Source organism: Macaca thibetana, chromosome 18 (genome assembly GCF_024542745.1).
Source record: "Macaca thibetana thibetana isolate TM-01 chromosome 18, ASM2454274v1, whole genome shotgun sequence".
Lineage (NCBI taxonomy): Eukaryota > Metazoa > Chordata > Mammalia > Primates > Cercopithecidae > Macaca > Macaca thibetana.
The window spans coordinates 38345020-38365505 of record NC_065595.1 but is presented as its reverse complement, the minus strand read 5'-3'; the positions used below and the strand labels follow the sequence as shown (position 1 = coordinate 38365505).

The window sequence follows — 20486 nt, the reverse complement described above, 5'->3', positions numbered from 1 at the left end:
GGAGTGGAGAACGGAGAGACCTTGAGGCTTCTTTTTCAGTTGAGCATGTCAACATGCCATTTTTGGAGGGTATTAGTTTCTGAACCCCAACATATGGAAGTGGCACAGTTGATAACTTGTGTCAGATTAATGTATTTAAAGACAATCCTAAACAGGGATTCCATTCTCTCATTGGAGGAACCTTTCTTGAAATAAGGCAAATTTATCTATCTTCTAAGCATTTTTATGTTAGCAAGAGACTGAATGTAATATTCAGGGGCATATACTTAGTTTTATTATTTTTTCTTCCTGTATGAAACACAGGTTGGAAAGGACATTTGTCATAAGAGGACTTTTTCCCCAGGTCGTTGTCTGTGCATTAATCTTCAGAATGTGATGGACCATGTGAAACATTATAATTTGTCTGTGGGATAAAATCCAATGGGAATCCAGAAAGCCATTCATGCAGAAACACTCTTGGAGGCCTTGGTAGGCCAACTTTGAATACAGACTTCGTCCTTTCATCTTTGGCAACAGCCAACTGCTCTTTCATGAAGCGCCGCCTTGTTATGTTCAAAGAGTTTATTATTAAAATAGAGCTAAGCACAGTTCTGTATTCACCATCTGCTGGAAGGTGGATTGCTGCTGGTATGTTTACAAACTACCTTACATACTCTTTATCACTGGCTTATACCTAGAAAAAAAAAATATATATATATATAATCTTTTTTATTGTTTTTATGTAAACATACTGGGTGACAATATGGTATTCAGCTTGGTCAACATTTGGTGTAATGAATCAATAGAAAAAATATTTACATTTTTCCTAGTGGCTAATGTATAGGCATTTTTACAACTTCTGACTAAGTCAAACCAATTGATTGTACTTGTATACACAACAGTATTTATTGGTGTATGGGTTCCAGGGACCTTTTCTTATCTAACCATATGATGCCCAGATATCAGTTTGAATGAAAAGCCTAGCCAATATTAGGGCTCAGAAAACAACACTGGAAAGTATGGTGTTTTGGCATGCTGAGCACTTTGAATGAAAATAAATGGGGATGTTAGGGGCTGCCTCAGAACTAAAAACTTTCTATCCTTCTCTTGTTTGTCGTCTGTCAAACTCACGAAGGTACTCTGTCTGGAACTTCCTTTTCTGACTGAGGAAACTTCTTTCTAAAAGAAGCGCCATTGCCCTAAACCTGGTTCCCACAGAATCCTATTGCAAAAACAGGAAATATTAATCACAAAAGAAAAGAAGATACTAAAAATCCTCAACACACCCAGTCAGATTTTTCATCTATTCTTCTAAGGGCATCTTCCAGAGATTACCTAAGAGACTTTATCTACATAATAAGGCAACATTTGTTCACAGGGCACTTCCACCCCTCAACTTCCTATAACTTGCCAGTCCCATTCAGTTTCCAAAGGAACCATTTATAAATTATTGTCTGTATTTTGGGCCCATTAAACTCTACTAAAAAATCATTTACTATCCCTGAAAATTGTCTACATACTCCCATTTCCCCCTCACCTATGAAGAGAGTGCATTTAAACCTCAGCTATCTGACCCTTCTTTGAGTCTCATATTTTTTATGGTTCCTGGGCTCATGTACATTAATATATTTGTATGCCTTTTTTGCCTGTTAATGTTTCTATTGTCAGTTTCTTTCAACAGAGTTGAATTTTCAGAGGGAGAGGAAAAATTCTCTTCACTCCTTTACCAATCAGCTATATATTTTGTTGATATAGTAAAAAACAATAAATAGTAAAAAATAAACTTTCATATTTTCAGGAATTTGTTTAGGAAAAATATTTGAATAAACTGAATATTTTGCTTAATTAGCAATTATCACACTATAAACATTATATGTACCACACAGATGATTATTTTCCAGATAAATAGAGTACAATGGAATTAATGTATGACTAAAATTCTGTTAAAAATCATTGACAACCTGATTTAAAATTTGAAGACCTTTCAAAGCTTTAGGCTCACCATTCTAAATATATATTTAATTACTGAGAATCTTAGAAGCAGGGATTATGTGGAGGTAGGATTTTATTTGCAAATTCTGGAATATATCCTGGAAGTTGCTTTGTTTCTCTAATAAATTCCACAGATCAGGTTTGTGACTTGATTATAAGAGCCAAGTTATACAAGAACAAAATTAAATCAGATATTTGAATTCCAGGTTGAGAGAGAATGATATGAGAATAATTTCGCTTTATCTTAAGATATAGATGATTTGGACTCTAACCAGAGCTCCCACAACAGGATGTGAGGTGAGGTATTTTCTTTTTTTTGCTGGTCATAAGCACTTATGAAAGATAATAAACCCTAAGCTTTTCAAGGACAGTCACCAAGATGTAAACAATTGTTGCTGTTTTATGTATTATCCATGAGGAAAAATGAGATGCATTACAATAGGAAAAGCTACTGCATTCGCCTTCCAGACTGTGTCTTACAAGACCAGTCAATCAAAATTCTCAGGGAATAGCACCTCTTCCAATGTTCAGCTTAAGTATATGTCTGCGAAATGCATTTGAAAGCTTAATGTGTGTCTTTTGGAGTGACCATTCTTTGAATTTTCATTGTCCATTTCATTTCCAGGAATGGTAATCCTTCACTTTATGTTTGTAAGCACTGCCCCATCCTTGGTATTATTTGATTTGCATAACTATGTACTGTGGGAATAGAGTTATAATTCCTATGTACTGGTAAAAAAAAAAAAAAAAAAAAAAAAAAAAAAAAAGAAAATGTTTCTGAATCCAGTACAGGCAGAAAAGTTGTATTTGAGAACCTACCAGGTAAGAAAGAGGCAGGTTAGCCAGCAAGAGGGAGAAATAATCACTTATGATTTCCTTAATGACTCACAAAAATGGCATTGGTCATTAAAATGCATTATACAGGTGTAGTTTTATTTAAGCCACATGTCAGGTTATCTTCTTTTTGTTATTTTTTTTTCAAGATTTTATTAACCAAATATTACAGGCTAAGCATGGTTCTCATCACTGGAATGGCTACCACCTGTGCTGCTTTTGCAACTAGAGGAGAACCATGATCACTCACTCCAACCATGAGTACCAGCGTAGAAACTCCTCTCCACCATTGCATCCAGATGCAGGGGTCCCTGTGGTTTGTAAGAATAAATAGGAATACAAAATAAGAGGCTCAATTCTCCTTGTCAAATATAAGGGAGGAGACTTCTCTCTGCCTCCCTTTGTTAGGTGATTTACTATAGAAAACTTGTAAATTCTTTCTCTATCTCTTTAAAATGTATGTTCAGTTTCTTAGGCATTAAATAAGGGCCTGCCGGCGTTATGACCTAGGAATGTCTTTTTCAAGAACCTGGGGGCCCTCTTTTTGAAATGGAAATGTCAAGGGAGACAGTACCCCTGTATCCCGATTTCTGTGGGAGGGTAGGAGCCTAACTTCAGTGGGTGCCTGGCTCCAAGCTGCAAAACTACCTTCTGTCAAAAAGATATGGAAAGTTTATTTTTCCTTTGTATAAAACCAATTAACTAACACAGATGGTCACCCCAATTAACAGGTAAATTTAGGATAAACTATATGTAATAAATGGCACTGTCAAATCCTCTTACTTGAGGACTAATTATTGTCTATTTAGAGAGCGTGTAGATAATGAGTTTTATCCGGTTGGCTTTATAAAAGGGTTAGATTTCTTTCTGTCTTTGCAATCTCTTAGCAGATTGCTTGTGATGTGTATCACATTCTGGTTTAATGCTTATTCAATAATAAAACTGTTTTCTTTCTCTACTATCTTATGGAGAGGTTTTCTGGGTTGAGGGAAGATTTTGTTTTAATTGTATTTATCCAACAGTCTTACATGCAACTTTAAGGCCTTGTGGGAAAACATCCTAATTAGGAGGTCAAATGAGGTAGAAAGAAACAATTCCAGGTCAGAGCAGGCGTTGTCACTCAGACTGAAGTGTGAGTCTTGGCTGACTGGTGGAGGCTCTGGGTAGAGGCACTAGTTACCACTTACATGAAAATGACAAAGCTAGGTAGCAAGTTCTCCTTAGTTTGATCCCTTCCTTGGGCATTTAAAACATGTCCCTTATACATGCTCTCTCTTTAGTCTACTTTTTCAAGCACTTCTCAGACTACCAAATCTGTTCCACAAAATCTCTTCAGGACTGGGTTCCAGACTTCTGGGCCTTTCCACTCAAGACTTTAGCACCTACTTTACCCCATAGTTAAATTAACTTTTTCTTTCATTCCTCAATGCATTCCCTTCTTATTCCCACAATTGCTCTCAAATGATCTTTCCAAGAGTTAATGGCCAAATACTTCTTCTGACATCTGTTGAGATGATCATATGGTTTCTATTTTGTTGATGTGGTGTAAATTAAAACAGAAGTCAAACTATTAGCAGCACAGGACTCGTTTGAGGCTTTGATTTTCAAAAACCAATAGGACCTTGACAATGATAACTGTGGTGGTACTGGTGGTGTTGGGGACAATAGGGCAATTTTTCCAGGTACAGGTAAATAATAAACAAAATTAAACATTAAAGTGTTATGTTTTTTAAAAAGTTGAAATTTCCAAGCCTTTTCCAAGCGCATTTAGATCATTGCTTTGCTTTGTCTGAATCCGCATGGGACTTTCTGGAACAGGATTTGTGTGCCTTGTAATTCACCCAGTCAAGACACTTCACCCATCTTCCCTTCTGTGATAGTGTTAAAAGAAAACCTTAGATAAATTAAAGGTAATAGAGTTTAATTGGGCAAAGACAATTTGCCTGAATCAAGGAGCCTCCCAAGCCAGTGTAAGCTCAGGGAGACTCCAGCGCATCCATGTGGTAGAAGATTTATGGACAGAAAAGAGATAGTGACATACAGAAAATGGAAGTGAAGTGCAGAAACAGCCAGATTGGTACAGCTTGGCATTTGCCTTATTTGAACACAATTTGAACAGTTGGCCACCTTTAATTGTCGAAAGCTTGGTGATTGGCACAAGGGTAAGTTAATCTGCTTGCACATTTAGTTAGGGTTACTATGTACAGAGGAATCTTTAGGCTGAACGTAAAATATGAAATGAAGCAACTTTAGGCTAAACTTGATTTTACAATAGTATATCCTGAATTCAAGGCAATCTTCACAAATTTGGGCACTTCCTTACCTTGATGCTGTATTATATCTCAATACAATTATACCTAAACATTAAAAAGCAATAAATTATGTAAGCAGTATTTGTGCCATTTGGATAAAGTATCATTTTATTGTGTTTCTCAGTGTGACTTTTTATTATTTCATTTGTCTCCAATGCATTTCATACGTAACAGTCAAGAAGATTTTCTCTCTTAGCATCCACCTCCAAGCTACTTCATGGCTTCCAAATTTTGCTTTGGTGTTTTCCCAGCCGTAGAATGATACATTCTTCTCAATACCTTCCATATTAGGAGCTAGCACTGATAGCCTTTAATAATGCCATTGTTTAATATTCACATTGACCATTTAGATATAGTGTTTCCGTCTTTTTTCTACATGCTATAACATATACCAGTTTATAATAACGATAATGATAACAATAGTATAATTTGTCATTTTTTTTGAGCTTTTATAAAGTATAATAAATTTCATGGTCATTTTATATACATGAGTTTATTTGAATTCTAAAACCATATGAAATAGGTATGATTTGTATCTCTACTATCCAGAAAGAAAAACTGAGGGTTAGTAAGTTGAAGTAACTTGCCCATGCTTACACAGTGAAGTACCCTATTTTGGATACTTAGCCCCACAGCTAGACCCTTTAGTCATGTTGCCATACTACTGTAAAGTAGGTAGAGTTTTTGTTTAGTTACTAACCTTCCTTCAAAAGGGATTCAAGATAGCGTTGTTGTTCTTTTATTAAGCAGATAACAAATCTGTATTTCATAATAATTAAGGATGTAGCTTCTCTGTCTGAAGGCCTGTGTTAGTTGTTTCTATTACTGTTATGCTAGTATTAATGAATAAGAAATTTTTTTTAAAAATTACACTTTAAGTTCTAGGGTACATGTGCACAACATGCAGGTTCGTTACATATGTATACATGTGCCATGTTGGTGTGCTGCACCCATTAACTCGTCATTTACATTAGGTATATCTCCTAATGCTATCCCTCCCCGCAAGAATAAGAAAATTAAAAATACTCCTTAAGTTTGGGTAAGAGAACATTTCCAGTCAGGAGTGGGTCTTTTAACCCAACAGAAATTTTTTCTCTAGACTGTTGCAACAGAAGGAACAATTTTGTTATTTGGAGGCTGTTATCCACAGAGCCAACCCAAATCACCAGCTTCATCCGTTAACACAAAATCAGTAATCTGAGAAGCAAAATGGATTTGGTTTGTCTAATAAAGGGACAAACTTACGATAAAAATATGAAATGAGTTCAAAATAGTACCAATGCGGACATAGACCTATTATATTTTGACATTCAGTAATTTGGTAAAATCCAAATATTGTGTCATTTCAGTTAATACTTTTTTTTTTTTTTTTTTTTGAGACAAAGTTTCACTCTTGTTGCCCAGGCTAGTGTGCAATGGTGCGATCTCGGCTCACCTCAACCTCCACCTCCTGGGTTCAGGTGATTTTCCTACCTCAGCCTCGCGAGTAGCTGGGATTATAGGCATATGCCACCATGCCCAGCTAATTTTGTATTTTTAGTAGAGACGGGGTTTCTCCATGTTGATCAAGCTGGTCTCAAACTCCCAACCTCAGGTGATCTGCCCACCTCGGCCTCCCAAAATGCTGGGATTACAGGCATGAGCCACCATACCCAGCCCAGTTAATTCTTCTGGTGTCCTAATTTTAGACCTTCAGACCTCATTCCAGGGATATCATATGGCATTTTAAAATAATAACCTCCAAGAATAAAATATTTAACTTAATCAGAATATTGAACAATACTGAGTAAGAATCTTTAATGGGCTACTACCTGAATTTGAAAAAGGAGGAATAGGCCAGGCGCGGTGGCTCAAGCCTGTAATCCCAGCACTTTGGGAGGCCGAGACGGGCGGATCATGAGATCAGGAGATCGAGATCATCCTGGCTAACCCGGTGAAACCCCGTCTCTACTAAAAAATACAAAAAACTAGCTGGGCGAGGTGGCGGGCGCCTGTAGTCCCAGCTACTCGGGAGGCTGAGGCAGGAGAATGGCGTGAACCCGGGAGGCGGAGCTTGCAGTGAGCTGAGATCTGGCCACTGCACTCCAGCCTGGGCGACAGAGCTAGACTCCGTCTCAAAAAAAAAAGAAAAAGAAGGAATATCAGTCAAAGATATATGAATAAAAGAAAATTGGTAAAGTCCATGAAAGCAAGAAATTGTCTTCTAACACTCAGGACTTACATACAACCAGTTAGCCCTATGCAAAGAAAACTCTCTGTCTTATCTGCCTAGTATTGATAGAGGCAGGAGGCAGAGAAATTCTAGGCAGACAGGGGCAGGTCCCTAGTGAAACCTCACCTTCAAGTCAAAGTAGCTTGAGACCTGCACCCAAAAGTGTGAACCTCTATCCCTGTTTGCCCACTTTCTCCTGGTTGGTTCTTTCTGAATAATGTCTTTTTTACCAATTGAATGTTGCCTTTTCCAAAACCACCTCTGGCTGGCCGGGCGCGGTGGCTCACGCCTGTAATCCCAGCACTTTGGGAGGCCGAGGCGGGCGGATCACAAGGTCAGGAGATCGAGACCACGGTGAAACCCCGTCTCTACTAAAAATACAAAAAAATTAGCCGGGCGCGGTTGTGGGCACCTGTAGTCCCAGCTACTCGGGAGGCTGAGGCAGGAGAATGGCGTGAACCCGGGAGGCGGAGCTTGCAGTGAGCCGAGATCGCGCCACTGCACTCCAGCCTGGGCGACAGAGCCAGACTCCGTCTCAAAAAAAAAAAAAAAAAAAAACCACCTCTGGCTTGCCCCACCCCCATCTTGTGCCTATAAAGACCCCAGACTCAGTTGGTAGAGGAGAGATGGCTTGACTTTGGAGAGAAGACTACTGGACTTCAGGGAAGACTACCAGCTGGACCCATACTCTTTCCAGCTCCCCTCTCTGCTGAGAGCCATTCCCATCTCTCAGTAAAATTCTTCACCTTCACCATCCTTCAAGTGTCAGCAGGACCTGATTCTTCTTGGACGCTGGACAAGAACTCGGGGCCCACCGAGTGCAGGTACTCATAAAAAGGCTGTCATAATGGCCCTTTGCCCTTGCTGGTGGACAGCTGCACCATGTGACGAGGCAAGGGGCCAACTGAGCTGTTAACACACAGCTGTCTGTGGAAGGTGGAACTAAAGAATCGTTGTAATACACCCTGTGGGGCCTTGGGGTCACACGTACCCCCCTACACAGACACCTGGGCACTGCCCCTTGGAGCTTGCTCCTGCTGGCGCCTAGAGTGGCTTGCTGGTTACTGCACTATCTCACTGGTGCCTGGTCTGGCCATGGGCCCCGTATAGAGCTTGCCCCTGCCAGCACCAAGACAGAGAGACCCTGGCCAGATCCAACATTCACTCGCTCATGTGCTCCCTCCCACTAGGGGTTGAGCATGGAGAGCTGAGTAAATGGAGCACCCCTGTCACGAGTCTGATGATGAGGCTGAGAAAAATCCTGCATCAGTATGATGACCAACCCTTAGCAAAATACATCCTGGTTTTCAACAGCAAATTCTCTTTGATGCCTTACAGGGGTTTTGCTACACTTCATTTTTAAACATAAAACAACAAACATACTAGCCTGGAGAAAAGTTCATTTTTAGCTAAGCTGCCTTTTAATTCAGGTATAACACAGTGCCCCAAGACTCTTCTAAATTTGTCCTGGTAGATATTTGCAGATCTATTTATCATGGTCACAGCATGAAGTAGTTTCGGATTTATGTGGTGAGCTTTAGACTTTTGGTATTTTCTCTTGTGGCCTCAATCTATCAGAAAGCAGCCTGCATCACATTTAACACCAATATAGCAGTGTTGATAATGCTCAAGCAAACAGCATGCACAGCAAAGAGGACTCTGGCGGAGATGGAGAGGTTAGAATGTTAGCTAGAAGCCTAAGCAGCATAAACTGAAAGATTTTTCAAATCTATAGGATTTTTATATATTTGAGGGGGGAATAATGTGTGCTGCTGAATTAGAAACCTGGATAAGATTTCACATATAAGTGGAAAATTACAGTTAAACTCTATGTGTTTGGTATGGTTTCAGCAAAAGGCTTTCAGAAGGTTTCAATGAGAGAGAAAATGGGTTTCTCAGAGGTCTGGGTCAACCAGACCATAAGCCACAGCATCATCACTTTCCCACTATCTAGTATAGAACCTGCCATAGTAAAGGTGATGATAACTACAGTTTAGGTCTAACTCAAAGTCAGATCATGCTATAGCTGCTTGTAACCTCTAGATTCCTAACTTTTACCATATCATCACTTCACACCTATGTTTTGCTTCGGATGGCACCCAAAATATTTCAAGCTGCTTTCCTATCCAATTTCTCATTTCTAGCTAGGGAGCCATGTTATGTCCAAATCCTAGTAGAGGTTATTTTGGCTGAAGAGAGCCATGAAACAAGTTATATATTTGTAATTGAGCGTAAATTCACTTTCTGAAGCCTAGCCAAATTTTTGTCATGCTATTACATTGTATCTCTGCACATGCTAGATACTAGGTGCTCAGTAAATTTGCTGACAACTTTAGACAAATGAAATGGAAAAAGAATGAGGGGCTGTCATGTGGATGCTAGAGTGTTTATAACAAACATTGGCCAGAAAACATTTATTGCTTCAACAAATATTTACTGAGTATATACTATGTGGCAGACACTCGACTTAACGCTGAGATGTAGTCTTGGCACTGGGAGCTCAGAGTCTATTGTAGATAACACCCACATTAACAGAATAATTATGTTCTGGAGTGGTGGAAGCTGTACCAGAATGTGAGAAAACTAGGAGGACAACAAAGAAATGGTGTGGGGGTTTGGAAAGAGATTAATATAAGAAAGCAAAACCAGTCTCATAGAATTGTTTACCTCTTCTTGTAAACTTTTATTTTGGTGGTGGTTGTGAGATATAACATGCTTATACAAAAGTGTGTAGAACAAAGATATACCATGTAGTGATTTATCATAAATTGAACATTTATGTTAAAAAGTGCTTTTCAAACGATCTGTAATGACAGACCAGATTTTGTTTTTGTTTTGTTTTTCCTAATCCATCAGTTAAAAAATACAATTAAAATGAAATACTAAAAAAGGAAAAGGAAAACACATGTTTTTATAAAGACACAAACTTTTGAATAAACCAGTAGAAAAGAATTACCAGAAAAATAAAAGAGAAAGAACAAAGATAAACAAAATCCAAGTCAACATTTTAAATTATTGTATCCAACAGGCATAAAATTACTTGGTAAAATAAAGTTTCTGAATATCTATTGTGAATTCTTGTACTTATGTGAACCCATGGACTACTCATGGCAATTAGGCAAGGTTCAACTGCTAAAAAAAACTGATAGGACCCAAATTGACAAAGCTTACAAAAATTCAGTCTGTTCCAGAAGAACATACATTATTGCAGTAGCATTAAAGTAAAGCTACATATCATGGCCAAAGGCTGTCTCCCAGCAAGATGTCCAGAGAGACAAGATGCAGGTTCCAATTGTCTTACCTCTGTAGCATCATATTGGACACACTTTCTTTTGGACCATTAACATACATATCGAATATTTAGATTCTGGGATCCCCAGATGGAGTTTTGCTGGTGCTTCTTATGGTCATATAGGCATATTCTTGCTATTAAACCAGTCCCAGTAACAGAGTTCTTCAGTGGTCATACTGGAACCAACTCTAAATCATTAATCTCAATGTTAACAATGAACAATGCTGACAAGTTGGCACAAACCACCCTAAACTCCTTAGACTCATGTTAACAAAAAAACACACACCATCATCAGTACCTTGATCAGCATCTTGAAGGTACTTTAGCCAAACAGCTCAGGCCAATTCCAGGCCTGTTGGAATTAACTTCACAGTGTTGGAGCCAAGGGAAGACTTTCCTTTCATTGTCTCAAGGTTCACTGAAAATCACTGACAAGAGGCAGATTAATAGGAGAAAAAGGATATAAATGTATTTGATTCTAGTTTTATGTGACACAGAAGTCTTCAGAATGAAGACCCAAAGGTACAGGGGAAATTATCCATTTTATGCTTAGGTTCAACAAAGTATGGCAAACTATTTTTAAATATGATTGGACAAAAGAGTCTGATCTGATCTTAACAGACTGAGCAGGGGAACCCAGCAAGGCCTGTCTGTCTAGTTTTTCTTGTCCTCTCTGAGCACGTATTTCTTCCTTCTGTGCATGGGGCAGGACTCTCTCTGGAATGAGGGTCTTATGACCTACAGTCAAACAAGGCACATCAGATAATTTCTTTTTGGCCAGGTTTTTTTTTTTTTTTTTTTTTTTAATACTTTAAGTTCTAGGGTACATGTGCACAACGTGCAGGTTTGTTACATATGTATACATGTGCCATGTTGGTTTGCTGCACCCATTAACTCATCATTTACATTAGGTATTTCTCCTAATGGTATCCCTCCCCATACCTCCCACCCCATGACAGGCCCCGGTGTGTGATGAGCCCCTCCCTGTGTCCAAGTGATCTCATTGTTCAATTCCCACCTATGAGTGAGAACATGCGGTGTTTGGTTTTCTGTCCTTGTGTTAGTTTGCTCAGAAAGATGGTTTCCAGCTGCATCCATGTCCTTGCAAAGGACATGAACTCATCCTTTTTTATGGCTGCATAGTATTCCATGGTGTATATGTGCCACATTTTCTTAATCCAGTCTATCATTGATAGACATTTGTGTTAGTTCCAAGTTGCTATTGTGAATAGTGCCGCAATAAACATACGGTGCATGTGTCTTGATAGTAGCATGATTTATAATCCTTTGGTTATATACCCAGTAATGGGATGGCAAATGGCCAGCTTTTACCTGAAAGGTGGTGGTAGCGGGGAATTAGAGTGTTTTTAGGTTTTATGATGACTTTTGAAGAGAAAGCTATTTGGTTTTTATGACCTGTCTTGGGGAAGAGAGCTTCTATGGCTAACCTTCAAGGGGAAACAGACTCAAAGATAGGAGGGTGGGAGAAGGTCAGAGAAAAACTTTTGCTTCCGAGGCTGTTTCTGAGGTCTTCATTTTGGTGCATGATTTTCTGAGTCCTCAAAACATCATAACTCACAGCAGTATATGGATGGGTACTAGGTTATGGACCACGCTTTGAGTAACAGTGATCTATGGAACATAAGAATGGAACTAAAAATAGAATGGAACAAAAAACAGAATATGATAAGTACCCCAGAAGTCTTTATTATGCCCTTACAATTATTAATCTCTCCTTGTCTCAAAGGTAAACCAACTATCCTGAATCCATGATGATTACTTTCTTTTCTTTATAGTTTTTCACATCTGTCTCTTTTTACATTTTAAATAAATAGAATCATAAAGCATATATTACTTTGTGTATGGATTCTTCTGCTCAAAATCATATTTACAATATTCCTTCAATCTCTTAGGTAGTGTTGTAGTTTGTTCATTTTCAGTGCAGTAATGAACTCCATTTGTGGCTCTACTATGATGTATCCATTTGCATATTGATGAACGTTTGGGTGGTTTTAAATTTTTGACTATCATGAATAGTGATGCTGTGACCGTTTGTGTTCATGTAAATTTTGTAATTCTCTTGCATGTATAACTATAGTTCAACTGTAAAGTCGCACGTTATATATGTTTAGCTGTTGTGCTTGCCGCCATATAGTATATTAAAAGAGTTGTACCAATTTACTCTTCCACTAGCAATATAAAATTTCCTTTTGCTTTACATTGTTGGTAATAACAGTATTATTAATTTTTAAATTTTTACCACTTTAGAGAATGTAGAGGATAATTATACTGTGGTTTTCATTATATTGCCCTGATTATGGAAAAGAAAAGGTTGAACATTTATTGGCTATTGAAATAGAGGCTTTACCTATTCAGGTTTCTTGCCCTTTTTTCTACTGATTTCTATTTTTTATTGACTTGTAGTAGTAGTAGTAGTAGTAGTAGTAGTAGTAGTAGTAGTAGTAGTAGTAGTTCTTCTTCTTCTTCTTGTTTTTTTTTTTTTTTTTGAGATGGAGCTTTGCTCTTGTTGCCCAGGCTGGAGTGCAATGCCGCGATCTTGGCTAACTGCAACCTCCGCCTCCCAGGTTCAAGCAATTCTCTTGTCTCAGCCTCCTGAGTAGCTGGGATTACAGGCGCCTGCCACCACACCCAGTGATTTTTTTGTATTTTTAGTAGAGACAGGATTTCACTATGTTGGCCAGGCTGGTCTCGAACTCCTGACCTCAGGTGATCCACCCACCTTGACCTCCCAAAGTGCTGGGATTACAGGTGTGAGTCATCATGCCCAGCCAGCTGTTCTTTTTATATTGTGGATATAACTCTTTCTTCAGATATATGTGTTGTAAATATAATCTCTTATAGTGTGGATACCTTTTAAAGGCATCTATTGATGATAAACATTTTTAATTTTAATGTAGTAGCACAGTATGTAAGTACTTTCCCTTTACAATATAAAAATGATATTATGCTATATTCACCTTTTGCCATCCCAAGATCATCAAGATTTTACAGAAGCCTCGTTGCTTCGCATGTCACACATAGATATGTTTTTTATTGTGTGAGGTAAGAGTCGTTTTATCATATTTTTCACTTTGATATTCAGTTAATCCAGAACCATTTATTGAAAGGAATATTCTTTTCCCATTAGTCTACAGTAGCAACTTTGTCATTAATCAATTACTTATTTATTGTGTGGGTCTCTTTCTGGGCTCTTTCCTCTATTTCACTAATTTAATTTTCTATCTTTGTTCCCCTGTTACACAGTCTCAGTGACGAATTTATGGTAATTCCTGCTACCTGGTAGAGTAAGTCCTTCTACTCTGTTTTTCTCCATTAGTGTCTTAGCTGTTCTTGATCCTTCACATTGTCATGTAAATTTTAGAATCAGCTTGACAAGTTTCACATAAAAAATTGATCAAATTTGGGGATCGCTGACTATCCCTCCATTTATGCCTGCTTTCATGTGTTTTACTTAATAGTATTTTATCATTGTGAGGGCTTGCACACATTTAATAGATTTATTCCTGTGTATGTGTTGCTGTTCTGGTACTTGTTCTAAAATTTCATTTGAAAATGCAACCAATATTTGTGTTTTGATTTCTGTATCCACAAACCTTGTTAAACTCATTTATTAATTATAATGATTCATCTGTCTTTTGCGTTTTCTATATCTACAGTCATATCAACTATGAATAATTACAGATTTATTCATCTTGCCTATTGAAGGTTAGATTCCCCATACATAGCCCTGAGACAAACATTCAGGTGTAAGTGATTTATATGGAACTTGATCTCAGAAACATTGGAATGGGAGTAAAGAAGTGAAAGAGGATAGCTGATACAGGGTTCACTCTCAAGAAAATTACCTTGAAAGCTCAATCCAACTGGGGAATTAAGTAATCAATGTAAAAAATTTGCATCCGAGTTTTCACATTTAAGGGGTAAGCCATGTAAAGTACTTATTGTAAATGTTCTGTGGACCTGTGGTTGAGAGATGTTACCGGGAGTGAGTTCATTCTCTGGGGTGAGCCATTTCTAGCCTGCTAGTAAGACAGGTGAAGGGACTCCAACAGTGAAAGAAAGACTTCAGAAAAGAAATAAAGGTGCTAGTAGTTGACTGGTGTACACTGAAGTGGTAAAGTCAAGGTGGTATAGATGCAGTACCAATAGCACCTACTATAGTGTTCAATTCTTACAGAATTTCTTTCTTTTTCTTACATTGCTATATTGGCTAAACCCCTAGCCCATATTGATTAAAAGAAGTGATAAAGGTCATTCTTGCATGCTGTCTGATTGCAAAGGAAAAGCTTCATCATAAGTTTACTATAAATACCTTTATCAAATTATGGAAGTTTCTTCTATCCACATATATTTTTAAATTATGTATGAATGTTAAATTATATCAAACATTTTTACTTATCTAAAGAGACAATAGTGTTACTTTTCTCATTTATTCTGTAAATGGGCTAAATTTCATTGATTATTATTATTTTTGAAACCTGGCCTCACTCTGTCACCCAGGCTGGGGTACAGTGGTGCCATTATGACTCACTGCAGCTTGGAACTCCTGGGCTCAAGTGATCCTCCTGCCTCAGCCTCTTGAACAGTTAGGACTACAGGTATGAGCCATTGCACACATCCTAATGTTTGAATACTTAATTAATATTGCATTTATGGAATAAGCCCACCTTGTTTGTTTTGGTTATTATATTACAAAAACATTTTGGTAATATTGAGATTTTTGCATTTATATTCCTGTATGAGATTGGCTAGTACTTTTGTTTCCTTTCTCTTGATTTGCCCATTAAATTTTCCTAGAAAGGTTATGCTGGTTTACTGAAATGATTGAGAGGTATTTTTTCTTTTGCTATACTCTTGGAGAATTTGTATATATTGAAATTATCCTTTCCTTAAATTATTGGAAGTATTTGCTGAAGACATCTGGGCCTAGAGTTCTATATGGAAATATTTAAAATTATATATTTGATTTCTTTAATAGTTATATAAATATTTATACTTTTGATTTCTTCTTGTTTCAGTTTCATTACATTGTATTTTTAAAGAAATTTTTTCATTTTATTACAATTTTAAAATTTATTCACAAAGTATTTCATGAGAAATTTTTATTTGGTTTATAATAAAAAAGACTTCTACATTCTTAACATTGGTTATTTGTATCTTTTAACTTTTATTTTTCCTTGATCAGTGTCACCAGGGATTTATTAAATTTATTGGTCCTTTCAAAGAACCATATATGGCTTCATTGACCCTCACTATTTTATGGTTGTTTTCTGTTTCATTGATTTATGTATGTTATTTGCTTACTTTTCCTGTTTTGATTAACTTTACACAACCTTCTGTCACCCTCAGGAAGAAAGTATTTCTAAAAGTCAGTCTCTGCATTTTGGCCTGATAATTATTTACTATCTTGTTAGTGCTTCAATATTTTCAAGCAGATGTTTTAAATTTTTGTATCTAGCTTTTCTAGTTGTCCTCTGAGAAAGTACTGGCCCAATTTAGCTAATCCACTATTACCCAAGGGGAAAGTCTCCACTGGTTTATTTTTTGACTTTTTTTTTTTTCTTGGACAAAGTGTCATGTTTTTATCTGAAAGCCTTTCCAGCAGTCTTTGGATAGAATTGAATTCTCTGATTAAAACTGCATTAATTGGTAAAATAAAACCTTTTACAGGGAATGCAGAGTAGAGGAGGGGAATAAGGGCCTGAGACAGTAAGGTATTACCTGCTGTAATTGGCTTGCATCTGTTCTTAGGCTCACCTTTAGGTTCAGGACCTCATCTAAAGTGTGATGGGAGCTATTACATGTGAGGAGGAATAACATTCTGAGTGTTCCCATACCTTCTTCCCCTTTCCTTTAATGTTTCTTGCAGCTCTTTTTTACATGCCAGAACGAACTGATAAATATGAGCCACCCACTATAAAGTATAAACAAGAGCTGTAAATATTGATACCTGAAACAAACTTATGGCTTAAGTGTAAGAAGAAAAACTTCAGATGCATACTTACTGGGACTAGATAAAAAGACAATGGCTGAAGTGAGGACAAAGGAGTGTGATAATGTGGATAGCAGAAGGTGGGACTGAGGAACCATGAGATCCACTGGGGAAAAAACTATCAGAATTGGGAAGCTTCATGGAAGCTGGATCACTATAAGTGGTGTCTTTCATCAATGTCTGGTGAGACCAGTTGCTGATAATGGTTAGTGTGTTGTTTGTTTCAGTTGAAATAGTCTTACCTGCATTGTATGATTCTACCTTACCCTGGTGCAATGTATGCCTTGTGAACAGCATTCCATTTTTTCTTTTTTCTTTTTTTGAATTGCACATTTATTTCTCAGCATTTCCCCAACAGCAGAAGAGAGAGGTCTTGAATTCTTCAAGGGATGTTGGTGACATTAAGGTAAAACCTCACTGCTGACCAAATTGTGCCACCAGAACTAATTTGTAGCAATTGTGTGGTGGTAACAATAAAGCATATGGCCTTCCCTCTATATGTATAAAATGTATACTTAAATGAGCACTCTTATATTGGTAACTCAGTTTTTACCCTTGGAGAATTTATAGCATAGTTCAGGAGGAAAGACACACACACACGCACACACACACACACACACACAGAGACACACACATGCACGCACACATGCACGCGGGGGCGCAAAGAAAAGCCATTGGGTTAAATATCCATCAATAGCACAGAAGTCGAAGGCAGATAGGTGTGGGCTGGAGTTGTAAGGAAGTGTTTATGCAAGATATGAGATCATCTAGGTCTTAGAGGTTATAAAAAGATGAAGGACAGGAGATTAATAGATTAAACAAGATCAACATCTTGACCTGTACCCTATGAACAATGGCCTTTTACTCAAAATAGCATATATCCTTTAGCTTACTACAGATATGACTCTCACTGCTACACTATTTGAAATAGGATTAACTCATGCATCTCAGTTTAGTTCTTTCTTCTTTGATTTCTCTACATTCTTTTTAGAGTTATTTTAGGTCTAGAATATAATAAATACTTAATTTAGATTGGAGATTTTGAGCCAGCACAAAGGATATTATCTTAGAATAACATATTTTCTATAGAACATTAACAGAATAGGTTGCCAAGATCTAAATACCTGTAGTCAGGTGAGTTGTCAGATTGATTTCTCAGTGAGTCAATTTTGGTTGGTTGATGAACCATGGCTGCCTTCTGTAGGTGGAGATTTATAGAGCTATAACTTCAGACGTTCTCAGTTTTATCCTAGGTCGGGAAAGATAAGTCAATGGTAGATATATAGACATAAGTCTATTTTCTTTTTTCTTTTTCTTTCTTTATTTTATTTTATTTTTTTTAGATGGAGTCTCACTCTGTCTCCCAGACTGAAGTGCAATCGTGTGATCTCGGCTTACTGCAACCTCTACTTCCTGGGTTCAGTCGACTCTCATGCCTCAGCCTCGCAAATAGCTGGGATTACAGGCACATGCCACCGCAGCCAGCTAATTTTTGTGTTTTTGGTAGAGATGGGGTTTCACATATTGGCCAGGCTGGTCTTGAACTCCTGACTTCAAGTGATCTGCCCGCCTTGGCCTCCCAAAATTCTGGGATTACAGGCATGACACATCATGCCCAGACGACATAAGTCTATTTTCTTCTCTTGGCTCAACCGTAGCTCTTGTTCCACCAAGATTATTAACACCTCAAGATCTTTCTCAACAAGATCACTGAGGCATTTCTATCAATCCATTAAAACTATAGTAAATTTTGTCTTTAGGATGGCAAGCTTAAAGCCATAGCAAACAATAAATTTATAATTCTGGGGGCTTCAATCAGTAGATAATAGTAGCAAGAACCTATATGATTAGGCTCTGAGCAAGGAAAACAGAGAATATAATCAAGGTGATTAAGTTTTTGTTCTATAATGTAACTCAGTGATGATAATTTTGAGTGTTTTTTTTTAAAAAAAACATAAATATCTGGGATAATATCAAGTAGTTTTTAAAATGAAGTTTCTATCATTATTTCATGTAATCTCAATAAATATCACAAGGTAGATATTTTTAGTATCAATATAATTTTTACTAGTTTGGAATAAATTTGGTTGTTTGTAATAAAAACTCCACTGAAAGTGGCTTAAATAACAGAGTTCAGTTAACAAAATCTCTCATAATAAGAAGTTCCAAAAAGGTGGCTCCCAGACTGACTAATTCAGCAGTTCAACTCCATCAGGTCGCATTTCTCTTTTTTGCAGTTCTTTTATCTTTCTTTTCATGGCTGATGGTTGGACAATATTGGATTCAAACATGACCTTCTCACACAATAATATTCAATGCAGGTAGGAAATGGGGAGTGTCTGGGGATGGTCTTCGTATGCTTCACTCTATTTGTCAGGGAGGCATGTATTTCTAAGAAATCTTCAGCAGTATTTCTCTTTGGTTTTATTTAGTTTTGTGCTTTTGTCTTGCTGTTGGGCTGAGAGACAGCCTTTGAGTAGATTTGGGCATTTCCAACCAGAATAAAAAGGCAAGGGGAATTGTGACCAACAGTATAGCTGCCATATTTACCAAGACTGACAGAGAGAATATGATCTTTTAATATTCTTGTAGGCTTTATTTTGAAGGTGTCTCATCATGGTAATAGAGAAGTAAGAGAGAGGAATTGTTTTTATATTAATGACAATATAAATTACAACATTAATTGCTCTCACTTATCAGCACCTACTTTCTCCTAGGAACTGTGCTACTTGGTATTCTTTGCATAGATTGTTTCCTTTAATCTTTTCCCCATGAGACAGTAAATATAATTCATCTCAATTTATAGATGAGAAAACAAAGACTTAGAAAGGTGAAATAATTTGCCCAATATCTCTCAAGTGGAAAAGAAAAAACTGAGTTCAAACCCAGGCAATCAGTTTTCAGATTATGAATTCCTAATGACTTACCATTCTACTTCCCTGTGAAATAATAGTGTTTCTCCAAGAAGTCATTGGTTTTCTCCTCTCTGAAAGGATTGGAATGTTCAGAAAAAAGTTCAGGGCCCACACTGACTGCTTGAAAACTTCTGTTTCCGTAAGCTGTGATTGATCTATTTCTCAGGGTATGGTCTTGGCAGAGAGAACAGAAATGACCATGTGCAAATCAATTGCTGAGATTTGAGGGGCTCCTGAAAGTCTGCAAGAAATAAATCTTGCCTCTTTTGTTCAGAATAGTATTCCCAGTGCCTAGCACAGCACCTGCTAGGCTTCTAAACCGTATTTATTTATTTATTGTTTTTACTAGCAATATATGTATTGCTTCTCTGACACCTCACTGCATGAAATGATAGATGCAAGCATTTAAAGTTTTTCTTTTTTATTATATTTTAAAACTACTAACAATTTAAAACAATTGAAATACAATAAATAAGCCATTTTTAGATATAAATTAATTCATTAGGTCTCTCTATCTTTTTCTTTAGGATATTTAGTTGAGACTTAATACTTAATCAACATAACAGGAAAGGTAGTTATGGGGCAGAAGTAGAGGGGAAGTATGAGGATGTTTAGAGGTTGAATATTGCCCAACAGGGGTGAGTGTGGATAAAGCACTAAATAAGGTGGCTCAGTAACATTAAGGCCTTGGATTAATGGGATATGTGTCACCAAGAGAGGAGAGACCACAGTTATTTTGATCAGTATTATTTCTACCTGAACTATGAAACTACCAAAACTTACTGAGATGTCATAGAAAAAATTTCAGATAGAAAGTTAAAGACCTTTAATTTTAGACCTGATTCTATCAGAAACTTCTTTAGTGACTTTTGTACATTTCTCTACTGAAGTGGAATTAAAAGGTATTTTTTCTGGGATACAAGAAGCAAAACTGACA

General features: G+C 37.2%; 1 protein-coding gene across 5 annotated transcripts in view; it reads left to right on the top strand.

Annotated features, from left to right (window-relative positions):
* The window catches only part of PIK3C3 (phosphatidylinositol 3-kinase catalytic subunit type 3), a 578331-nt gene that overhangs the window by 398516 nt on the left and 159329 nt on the right, over positions 1–20486 (top strand). The window contains exon 30 of one of the 5 annotated variants that reach the window (XR_007721190.1): positions 7929–8153. The exons of 1 other annotated variant lie outside the window; for it this stretch is intronic. The gene's annotated coding sequence lies outside the window, so the exon portion shown is untranslated. Of the gene's footprint in view, positions 1–2226; positions 2244–7928; positions 8154–15142; positions 15553–20486 lie in introns of those variants that run through there. 3 more of the 5 variants (XR_007721195.1, XR_007721189.1, XR_007721196.1) reach the window with 3 other exon arrangements.